Source organism: Cydia pomonella, chromosome 15 (assembly GCF_033807575.1).
Source record: "Cydia pomonella isolate Wapato2018A chromosome 15, ilCydPomo1, whole genome shotgun sequence".
In the NCBI taxonomy this organism is placed as follows: domain Eukaryota; kingdom Metazoa; phylum Arthropoda; class Insecta; order Lepidoptera; family Tortricidae; genus Cydia; species Cydia pomonella.
The window spans coordinates 10,952,247-10,965,205 of NC_084717.1; the positions used below are offsets into that span (position 1 = coordinate 10,952,247).

A 12,959-nucleotide genomic window follows, 5' to 3' on the forward strand; every position below is an offset into this window, starting at 1 on the left:
CTTGCTTTAAAGTAACTTGTCGACTCGTCCTGATAATATTTGTGCGACCGTGAAGAAAAGCTACGCCGTCACTCATTTTTCAATTTATATGAAATAAAGATGTTAAATGTATTCAAAAGTTTTTATTTAATAAGGTATGTATAAGTGCTCTGTGCATCCGCACCAGCTAGCGGTGCCCTTAGCAAACCAATCGCAAATGGTCCGAGATTGGCGCAATAACCATGCATTCTCTTATCTGGATCTGGATGCACCTATTCACCAATGCTTGCTTTAAATTAACTTGTCGACTCATCCTGCTAATATTTGTGCGCCCGTGAAGAAAATGTATGCCGTCAGTTATTTTTCAATTTATATGAAATAAAGGTGTTAAATGTATTCAAAAGTTTTTATTTCATATGTATATATAATGGAACGAAATACAGCTACTATCTTAGCTTGGCAAGCAGTTAAGAGTCGCTGATGCTTGTAATGTATTCACTGCGTTAATTTTAGGTTTAAGATTCTTTATTCTCACTAAGAATTTGACTATTCACTTACATGAGAACTTAATACTACACAATTTAATCCTGCTTCATATGGCAAACGAAGGGAACGTTGCTTTGAACCGCGACGCAATCTCAAATGTTTCACTTTTACACAATTTTCCTGCAGAGAGACAAAACAAGTATGTACATAGTACCTTTTTACGATTTATTTTATCGTAACATATAAACTTAGATTTATTTTCTTACTGCTAATTATGGTACTCCAACTACTCAATAAGTACATTTACTTACCTACTTATTGCTTAGGAATCTTATTTCATGTTTAATAATAAGTTTATATAACGTTTCTAGCGGGACATAACGCGAACTTTAAAAAATATAATGCTTTTTCTACCTTTATCACTCGAATATGTAAGAGCAAGAGAGATAAATAGACGAAACTTACTAGTTCAAGGTAACCACTCGTTTTATTGTCAAAGTTCCGAATTAAACAAACTTATTCTTCGGTGACATTTTTTAGCGTTTATAAGCGACTATACGGATCCAGCATTTGCCGCTCATTCAGTTCTCCTATTGCACGCAAGATGTCACTACTAGAGAGGATTTGAAAAATCATAATTAAGTAGTTTAGTGCCATTTATTGAGCGGTAATAATTTAAAAAAATATATAACTTACTTTCTCATTATATTTCAGGCATGCAAAGTGATGTAAATGGTTACAAAAGTAACTCTATATGAATGACATTTTTTAGTTCCAGTTTACGCCGCAGCACATGATCAAAATTATTAATATCATCTTCCCTGGACACTTTCGGTCTTTGGTGTCATATAAGTAATTAATGCTTAATTGAAGACCTTCCAAATAGGATATGACTCAATTGTATATACCAATAGTAAAAATTACCCAAACTGTTACCAAGGCTCCATCTAGTGCCAGGTAGAACAAACAAAGCGGCATTTACCACAATTAATTAACGAAAAAACTCGTTTTATTACCGCCCCTGCAAGCATTTGAGTGCAAGTACCTTATAAAAATGTCTTTTAAATGATATATATCGCTTGAGTATACAAGCAAGTTCCAGTGTTTAATAGCAGTATTTTTAATTCAAGCATATGTTATATCAACTAATTCCAGCCCTGTACGTACTTAAACGTAAGTAGTGGTAAACAGAAATCTAGAATTTCTCATATTCTTTCATACAAAACACCTAACAACCGGCTACATAACAAGTACTTTGTAAAACAACAGTTTATATTCGCCACTCTTTTTTTTAAATTGCTCAGTCCCTGCACGTTATCCAAAGTTGGTGTCATACAATAAAATAATGCTAAGAGTAAACCCTTTCAAACGAGATATGTCTCAACAGTATACATCCATGGGACAAATTGCCCATTCTCCTTTAACAGACGTTTATGAATAACGCCGTAAATATATAACTGTTACAAATAAGAAGTATCATACAAATGCTAATCTTAGTTTTTATAAACCTTGGTGGGGTTGAATTCAAAGGTTAATTCATATTTTTTCCAAAAAATAAAGAGTCTTCAAAGAAATAAATAGATATTCCTAACTTTGTGGCAATTTATCGCCTCTGAAAATCAAGCTTTAATCAGTATTATTTAAAGAGAAATTTAGTTATATCGATCTCTTAGAAAATCATGCCCAATGTATTAATGTTTGTAAACATCCCTTCAAGTATACTTTACATAATAAGGCTGGTATTTAAACATAAGACAAACTCTTTATCTTACTTACGCGAGCGCAGCCGCGGGCACGTCTAGTTATAAAATTATGTTGAAATCTCGTGACTTATTATGAAATGGCGTAATTGATTCGCAATTTAATATTGTAGGTACCGTAGCTATCGAGCATCAAGGCATACTCGTAATATCATCATGACAGATAGACTAAGTCACTTTCTGACAAGACAAATTAAAATTTGACTAATAAAAGGGAGAGTAGACTTTCAGCGATCTTAAATATTTGCCTCGTTCTGACTTGTTGACTGACGAGTTTCGCTCCTCGAAAATACGAGTACAGAAATTCAAAGACGTTTACTTACAATTATTAGTAATTTAACATAGCGTCGATGGGAATACAAGTGTGCCGTAGGTATCCATTTCTAAGCAAAATCGCTTTATTGTGTTTCTACGTATATAGCGAACCATCATGACTATCATGACTATATTTTTTTTTTTTGATTTAACGATCCCCGGTGACCATCAAAATATTTTTCTTTATAAAAACTTTTTTTACGTTTTTAACAGTAATTTTTTCTAAGAAAACATTTGCGCAATTCGCTTTAAATTTTTGCACTTCAACAAACGACTGTTAGTCTTTTGTAGAGGCAAAATAAATGTTTTTAATAAATTAATATGTTTTTAAATATATTTTTTTTGTACTAATAGCGATTTTCATACTAACTGCTCATATTTTGTTCTAGTTTTGAATTTACATTTATCAAAATTTTAACTGGTTTTTCATTGGCTGATACCGATTATGCCGCATTTTCGACGTTCAAAGAAAACGTTTTCTCTCTGTTAGAAAATACCGTCGCTTCTTACACGTGAGAATCTATATTCTTATTTCCTAATCTTTACATGTTTAACTAGGCGTGACGTAGTGTGACAGGAGCTAATACGCTTTTATTCGCAGACTTATTAGTATTAAATATTACGGTAGTACGGTAGGTACTCAGGTTAGCCGGGAGCAAACTCTTTGATGTTGATGGAAATAAAGAATATTTATCGCTGGACTTAAATAATCTTGGTAAAGTTTGCTCGATAAAAATCAGTGATGGCTCGAGTTTGTATATGATTAATAATATATTAGGCGAAACTAACAAGTTTCAAGTACACTTGAATGACAAATGATCTATTTTATGACAAATGCTTACCTAACCATTTGTTTATGGCCGACTAATAGAAAACTTGTCTCTTATAGTAAAAAAAAATGTGCAAGCGTTTATTGGTAAATAAATTCGAATCGGAACACAATCAGGTACGAGTTTTTAACTTAAAGTTATAGTGGTAACAATGAGTTGAGTCGATGTTAAAAATACAATACTTCTCATAAGTTAGTAGGAAAGTATATCGCCTTATTAAACTAGTGTCATTGCAACCGGTTAAGATTTCATTTAATTATAACGAAAAAACCATTGTACACTACACGTACACGCTACGTTTAAAAAACCTACCAAAAATAATAATTCTCACTTTAAAACTCTGCAACCACATCAGATGCTGGTATCTACGTCTGACGGCCGTCAAGCATTACTTACGCGCTATGAAGGCAAAAAATAAATAAGTGAGAACAAGCGGCATAAAAGAAAAATATTGCTCTAATTATCCGTACCTACTCCCGACAGTGAATAAGTAATAAGCTTAGCCTGTGAAGTTAATTTTAGTGCCCATATTTAGCTCTGTTTGTCCTGAGTGGTATATCTAATGAGAAAAGATGTATCATTGTAAGTTTTTATGTATATTTATTTAGTGACCTATATACTCGTATTAGACCATACGTTGTTCCATCGTTGACACAGTTTTGACATCATTTTGATATTAACATATATGTACATGTAAGTTTTAATTGGCCACGAGCTATTTCATCAGTTGTGGTCTGTATTTGTTGCGTATGGTTTTCATGAAAATAAATTATGTTTTTCCCGCCTTTCAATGAAAAAATCTGTAATATGAAACTTTTATCTTTTATATTATACCAGTTTTAAAAGTTAGTATTTATTATATATTTACGTCTTTTTTACATATTTATGATTAAAATACTAATATTTATCTGCCACTGAAATTTCATGGTGAATTTCGTATTTCGAAAATAAAGTGACGTACTCGTATATAGATGCAACTAACAATCATTTTAAATACTCTAAACTCTTAACATTGTATACCGAGGCAAGCTACTTGCACTTACTTAACTTTCTAGCTCGACGTGGTAATACAACTGATAATAACAATTTAAGTAATTGATAATTTTGAGTATTTGGTAAATTTTAGATGTTCTGATAATTAGGTAACATACAATTCAAATTTTATCGGATAAATTGACAGATTTTGACATATACTAGATCAAGTGCTTGTTGGCTTCGCTACAATAAGCGTACACTGGAGTATATATTAAAAATCATAAACTGCGATACATTTTAAAATTCCATTACTGCAGACAATCTAAGAGATTTCGTCAGAACGAATCCAAAATTTTATGGAAGTACATAACTAATAAGAAAGTTACCTTTCGTTGTACCTTTGAACCGCTTTCCTGCAAAATCCTGATTTTGCACTTGCCTCATAATACTTTTATTATTTTTGTGCTCATCCGGTTATGTCTCTGCTTATAATTTCTGTATGTACTAACAATAGTCTTGTAAGTTACGTTGTGTAATATGTACTAACACTTTTATGGGCTTTGGCTGAAATAAATCTTCTTCCTCGCGTTGTCCCGGCATTTTGCCACGGCTCATGGGAGCCTGGGGTCCGCTTGACAACTAATCCCAAGATTTGGCGTAGGCACTAGTTTTTACGAAAGCGACTGGCATCTGACCTTCCAACCCAGAGGGTAAACTAGGCCTTGTTGGGATTAGTCCGGTTTCCTCACGATATTTTCCTTCACCGAAAAGCGACTGGTAACTATCAAATGATATTTCGTACATAAGTTCCGAAAAACTCATTGGTACGAGCCGGGGTTTGAACCCGCGACCTCCGGATTGCAAGTCGCACGCTCTTACCGCTAGGCCACCAGGCTGAAATAAATGATTTAATAATAATAATACTTAGTAGGTGTCGTATATACTTTAGTGAAAATTAAACGCCGAAATACACTCGTAAAGTATGGATGCAAGTCTTATGATTCCTACACGTTTACTACTATATCTATATCTAAGATACCTATAGGCATTATGTGTCCGTTCGTGTCTCGGCCTAATGTGGTCACAGGGCGTGGAACAAATGTAGGACGTTATTACGACCTCTTCTGCACAACTTATTATAGTATGTAACAATAGAAGGGTCGGTTCGTATGCAAGGTTGGGGAAAATTTGCTTGGGTTGAATGGGTAACATAATCTGAATAACGTTTTCATGATCAAGTATATTTTATTAAGCTGAAACGTCAACCTAGAATAAATTCGTCATAGATAGATACGTTTTGAGTCAAGTTTAGTAATATGATACCCACAACCCACGAGAAATAAATCTACGCCTCCTCGGTCGCACCAATACATTAGTTTGATTAAAACCATGTAGGCATGTAGGTAAAACATTTAGGTCTTTTGAGGTCTATCCAGTCTATAAACTGAGACAACCAAATAAAAAAAATATTCCTGGTTTTCAATGTTGAACTAACAAATGAATAAGGGTATCTAGATATACCATTAAATTTATTAAATAAAAATAATAAATATTATGAGTAGGTGGTGTGAAGCATAATATGTACTTCACTTCAACTTAATGAAATAAAATACTTTCGTAATTCCAAAACGCTTTAATTGAATTCTGTCTGAGAATTTATCCTAAAAAATATTTTAGATCGTTCATTGCGATTATTTGTGTGTGAAATATATTTGTATAGTGAGATTAATGAGAGTAGATGCTTGTATGAAACATATAGGTACAGTCAAGGTATTAATAACAGCACGGACAAAGTGCCAAAAATATGTATACACGCTTCTATACATTAAGGTAGTGTGTACATATTTTTGGCACTTTGTCCATATCGATTACTGTGTCCCTAACAATAAATGTTTTCTTGACAGTTACTTGTGTCCGTTCAATCCTTATCTTGGCAAGGCCTAACAAACTTACATAAAAAAAATTGTCACCTGTTCAGTAGGTATAGTAGACTATTAAAATGTAAGGAAAAAATCCAAAGTTTTCCAGTTTCGGAAAACCATATGTATCATTTTTGCAGAGATGTGAAAAATAGTTTATAAACAGTATTTAAATACAAATACTTCCTTGATATACTATTTCAAATGCAAAATAGGTTTTGAATTTGTATTTAAAATACTAAATACAAAATAGGTTTTGAATTTGTATTTAAAATACTAAATACAAAATAGGTATTTTCAAAATACTTTTTTAAAATACAAATACTTTGCTATAAAAAGTACTCTGAATAATACTACATATCTGTAGGTAAAGGTCGAGCTTTCACGTATACCACCCCGGTATACGCGAAAGCTCGACCTTTACCAAGGTAACTAATATGACATATTTGAAACATCTTCTGTAACCCTATTTAAAATTGTAATCCTATTTTGACGACAACTTGGCAATGAAATTAATTAGTAATAATTAACAAGAACTCAGAAAAGTACATTTCAAAGGGATTGTATTACATTTAATATGAATTAAATAATATTAAATGTAATACAATCCCTTTGAAATGTACTTTTCTGCGTTCTTGTTGATTATTACTAAGTAATTAATTTTGCAATGAAACTTGTGTCTTGTATGCATTACTTTTTGCTATAATAAAGGAGGGTAGCTCAAAATATTTATAGCAGAATTATTTGGTTAGGTAATAAAGTGAACCTGCTAGATTTTTTAATGTTCCATGTATCATGGGTGTTACAATGCCAAGATAAGGGTTAATTTACTACTTAGTTATAAAATATGTTACTAATCACTTCTTCTTCCTCGCGTTGTGCCGGCACTTTGCCACGGCGCATGGGAGCCTGGGGTCCGGTTGACAACTAATCCCAAGATTTAGCGTAGGCACTAGTTTTTACGAAAACGACTACAATCTGACCTTCCAACCCAGAGGGTCAACTAGGCCTTGTTGGGATTAGTCCGGTTTCCTCACGATGTTTTCCTTCACCGAAAAGCGACTGGTAAATATCAAATTATATTTCATACATAAGTTACGATAAAATCATTGGTACGAGCCGGGGTTTGAACCCGCGACCTCCGGATTGCAAGTCGCACGTTCTTACCGCTAGGCCACCAGCGCTTCACTTTGTTACTAATCACTTAATCCACATTTAGTTTTTAAAAAAAGTGACCTACGCCCTTCTATGTGTACACGTTCAACGCGGCTGGCCAATTTTATCGTCACACGTACAATAGAATAATTCAGGAGCAAGATCGGCGTAGCCAGCCATATTAGGCTTCTCGATAGGCAACGTCAATAATTACATAGGGTCGCCGTCATCGAAAGCGATTGAAGGAGAACTACCTAATACCTATATCACTTCATCCAACGTATCTTCTTCCACGCAGTGAACCGACAACTTGCAAACCTGAACATATTGCTAATGCATAAAGTCCACCAGATGGATATTTAAGAGTTGCTGTTAGTACGTTCTTTCACAAAGCATTACTTGAAAATCACTTACATGGAAAACCTTTACGTAGCTTTCTCGCATCCTAAATAAAACACAATTACTAGAACTTCTTCTTCATTAAAATATCTGTCATTATGGAGCAAAAACGATCATTCACTTAAGTTATCTTCGCTTACTTAGTTCTTGTTGTTGTATTCTTGAGACTAGTATTTATTTATGAATCCTGTATTTACTGCGACTTATGACTTTTCTATGAAAGTGAAAGGATGAGAATCGTACTTTCTAGACGCTTTTCATACGAGTACAGTCAAGGTATTAAATGAACAAAGTGCCAAAAATATGTACGTACAAACTACCTTAATTTATGGGCAATAAGGTCATGTATACATATTTGTGGCAATTATTCCGCGTCGATATTTAATACCTTGACTGTACCTAGCTGAAAACATTTCAAATTACTGACTTTTTGTAGTGTCTCAATCTCACCGATGCAATAGCTATATCTGACACGACATAGGTAATGATGTATCAAGTAATTTTAAAACTTGTGTGAAATATGCACTCTAACACCTACATAAATATTCAACGGTATCAGTGCCTGAAGTAGTGAAGCAAGGTATTTAAAAGATGTGTATACGTCCGCTTTAAAGAGTGTTTTTAATTAGTTATTAAATACTTCACGTAATACATATATTCCTGCAACATATTCTTTGATTTTTGAAGGACTACAAACAGGCTAAATCTATAAAAAGTACATACGTATGCGTGTTTTAATTATAAAACAGATAAATGTTGTATGTGACGAATCATTAGGTAATTCTAAATGAAGAAATCTTTGCATAGGAAATACCATAGGGTGATAACTTAATCATTACTTAATTACAACAACATTTGCCACGCGAGGTTAACAATATGGTCAGCATTATTAATTATACCAGTTATTAACCTAGCTCACACTATCAATAGCCCAGTGACTGGGCCAAATACATAAACCATGCATAGCTCGATCGCTAACCCCTAATTGGTATTAATGATTCACTTTAGTTTAATGGCCTCCAAAGTGAAGACCTCTTTCTACTGGAAACACAACAATATTTTTCCTGAATTAAGATTAATTATTCTGGCAACCGGCAGAATATATTTGTATAAAAATATTCTTGGGAAACTGGGACACGGTAATTAAATCAATAATGTCAAGTGCGTTGCTGGTCCCGGGAGTTTCCATCGTAATTCGTATTCATTTGTTCAATATTGAAGCAATAAATATTTTGGTTCCACACTGACAAATTTGAGGCTGAGAATGATTATATATTTAGTTTACATTAGCTGCGACTGCAGCAGCATTGTGGATAGTGTCAATTCTGTAGCATTGCAACAGCGGGAAACGGGTGGACCTTGATGAGATGCTCAGTGAATTTCACCTTTACATTAGATTTCATTTATGGTAGCAAGCAGAAACTGCATCTACTGCTACACTATAAATTGCACTATAATGACTAGGATGAACGGTTCCATTTACCATAGGTGTGTATAGCCGTGAGATCCCGTCCGTGTTCCTGTCAATAGTAATGTCACTTTAATTTGTATCATTAGGGTTCTATTGGCAATTGCTGTCATGAATGCAGGATATATAGACGTGCAGGGTATATTTCTATTGATAGGCATAGGTGTTTCATCACGTACTCGTGAATATACGCCACTTTTATTGTAGAACGGTAAATAAAATCGAAATTGTTCATTTTTTTTATTTTAACTATAACTACAAGTTATTAATAACGAAAACGGGACTTAATTGCGTATGCTTATTATATGTACTCGTAAAAATCCTGAAAGTTTAAATCAGTGTTTAACTACAAGTAACGTAAAAAAGAATCCTGTGCAACATGAAACTGAATAGTAAAATCTGTCTGGATTATACAAACAGAAAGTAAATAAAATTTTCTTAAGTTTTTAGACAATAAGGATTGATTGCATTGCTGACTTTGGGCACTGATAATGAAAGAATCTTCATTTAAATATACAGTGAAGATAAAGTGTTATTAAAACTGTAGCTTTGTTATATTTCTACTTCAAAGAAAATAATTGTAAAAATGAATAAGGCAATTTCTATTAAGAGCAATATTTTAATTTAATTATATATTTAACAGTAATAAATATAGACTAATACATTCAATGTATAAACCACTTTATTAATTATCTAATAATTATAAACAATAACGTTTTTCGTCAGCCCCTGTTGTGTCCAAATTCGTTTAATGGGTACCTATTGAATGACTGTTAACATAACAATACCTGTATAGCAGGCGTTAATGAAACATTGTTAGACGGTAATGGAGGGTCGAATGTCCTTTATAACTTTTTCAGGGTTCCGTGTTAAGACTGTTCAATTGTTCACACATATAGTTTTACAATGTTAGTGTGTATGTTCTTCCGCAGAATACCTACCTCTGTGACCCTTAGTACTAGAAAGTTATAAAGCATTCCATACCCATGGGTCGAATATTTCAACAAAACTCATTTTATAATCCAGACGATAGCACAACAATTGGGTACCATCAAACTGATATCTGTGGGATATGATCCTTGCTTGATGACTTTTACGAGTATTGTATATCGTGTCACTCTCAACTCATAAACTTGTCAGAAAGTACCGGCTACGATCAGGATAGATAGATGATAAAATCTTATAAGGCTCATTGATTGTGCTGATTGAATAAAGAGATGGATAGTGTGCTTCTTGGGTAGTAAATTCCTTGAGCTTGAGATCTAAATAAGTTTATATTGTTAAATTCTTTTTTTGGAGTTTTGTTTTTTATGCTTTCTTCATTTTCTTAAAGGACATCAAGTACAACGTATATTAAAACATTTATTCATGACACAATATTTTAATTTAGGGAAGCATTCGCAAATTATTTAGGATTAAAGAGAAAAGTTTTGTCTGCATCAAGTGTCGAGCGAGTTTATATTAAGTGCAAAGTTAATCTTGAAACAATTTTATTACTTATCACTTCGACCCTTACAGTTTTATTCTATCTACCACTTTATGTTGTTCTGTATAGGAAACCAAATCTATTGAGAAATAAAAATGACATATTTTCCATTTTCTAATCCTAAATTACAAAAAAACGTTAAATGCCACGTATATCATTTGTTAGGTGAATTTGTAGCAAATTTCAAGAAGTACTGTTAGAGACCTGAACAAAAAGAATCAGACTTTCACGAAAACGAAAGTTTCTATCTGTACAAGTAGTACAGATGGCTTATCATTCATACAAAACATAATAAAATTTCAGTATTCATCAAAATTATTTATTTACAAATGGAATTATTGATAGCACTTCATTTTGTTCTGAACAAAGAGAGTACAATCTCAAATTTAACTTAGACTAATATTTTGTGTGGCCTCCTTTTGTGATCAACACTGGTAAGACTGCTGCTAATCTACGAGGTACGCTTTCGACCAATTATTTTAGGTGTTTCGGGTCGATATTGTCTCAAGCTTCTTCCAGAGCTCCGAAATAGTAATCTTTGTTAGTGACGTTTGTTTTGTTAAGAGGAAATACCAGCTGAGCTCCTTCTCAGATTTAAGAATTTTAGGTAAATATCTCCGTCGCGCTGACGGGGGGCGGCTCTTAAAATTAATGTGATAAGTACTTAGAGATGCAATGAATATTCGGCCACTATTCGGTATTCGGCCACAATTTCACTATTCGGCCGAATACCGAATAGTGACACAGTATTCGGCCGAATACCGAATATTACGTAAAACACAAGTAATCAATTATTAAGATCAGTATAATCTTTCAGCCTACCTTTTTATTCATAGATAGTACAAAAACATGATAATACAAAATTAAATCTTTCACACACAAGACGAAAACTAACCCACCGAAATGTCCGCAGTTCAATACGCACTGCGTGCAGAATAAGCGCAATTTCTATCAAATAATGCCGACTTGCATGCGCGCGTTCGAATTTACTTTATTTAAAATAAAGTGAAATATTCGGCTATTCGGCCTATGGCTCCGCCAGATATTCAATATTCGGCATTCGGTCAAACCACTATTCGTTGCATTTCTAGTGATCAGGACAACTGCAGCTCAGGGGAAAAATCCTGAGTAAAAATCTCAGAAATCGAGGTTTCGTTCTCGGCATTTTCCTCCTCTAAACCTTAAGCAATCGCAAAGAAATTTTGGGAACAGAATAAATAGAATTATCTGTGTCTGGCCGTTTACTTCAAGTAATTTTAGTCACTTGCACGCTGCGCTGTTTCGGAAAGCCCTCCTAGTTCTCATTTCCAAGAATTGACAGTGCTAAGCACTGGTTCGCGATGTTGTGCGCGCTAGTGACTTAAAATACCGGTGAGTTAAACCGTACATTAAATTAGTTAAATGTTTACTATTCGATTATGCATTGTAGATTTCGACAATTAGCCAAGTTTGTTGAACATTGGTTTAACTGCAACAACTTACTTTGCCACAGAGTGACTGAATGGACTTATTTTATCAACAATTAGAGCCTATATTTCGTTTGGTAATAAGATGAGCCGTAAATGTGTAAATTCTACACTGAGATGGATATATTGTTTCTATAACATCTCGTTAAGACGAAAGGGGACGGCCGCTTCTCCATACAAACATAGTCCCCATTTTCCACTCTGGATATTAACATTTTGGAAAATTATTTTGCATATAATTAGATGTATATTAACCATAGCTATGCCCCTTTATTTGACTTTTTTCGATCTTGTGATTATTGTAAAAATGAGGAGCAAAAACAGATTTTATACAAATTTTTAAATGCTCCTAGCTCTTATAATAATTAAAAATTCGAAAATAAATCAAACGCATAGCTTTGGTTGATACACCTTAAATTGTGTAAAAATATTTTCAATAATATGAATATCCAGAGACCGCCTGTTGTCTGCCTCTACATTTAATCAATTGTATATTTTCTTTTCTTGTATCTTTTTCCTGAGGTGTGCCAAATAATCTATCTATATAATCTATCTATCGATATATCCAGAGAGGAAAATGACGACTACGTTTGTATGAAAATGAAAAGTGGGTCCTCCACTTTCGTCTTAATGATCGGAACAATATGTAAGCCATTATCATAACATTTCTAATTTAATGTGCCCGAGCATAAGGAAGTATATACTTTAGGTCTCCAATCCA

General features: G+C 33.5%; 1 protein-coding gene across 1 annotated transcript in view; it reads right to left on the reverse strand.

Moving 5' to 3' along the window:
* Positions 1 to 12,959, reverse strand: part of LOC133525772 (uncharacterized) — a 333,725-nt gene that overhangs the window by 312,669 nt on the left and 8,097 nt on the right. The gene's annotated exons all lie outside the window — the stretch shown is intronic.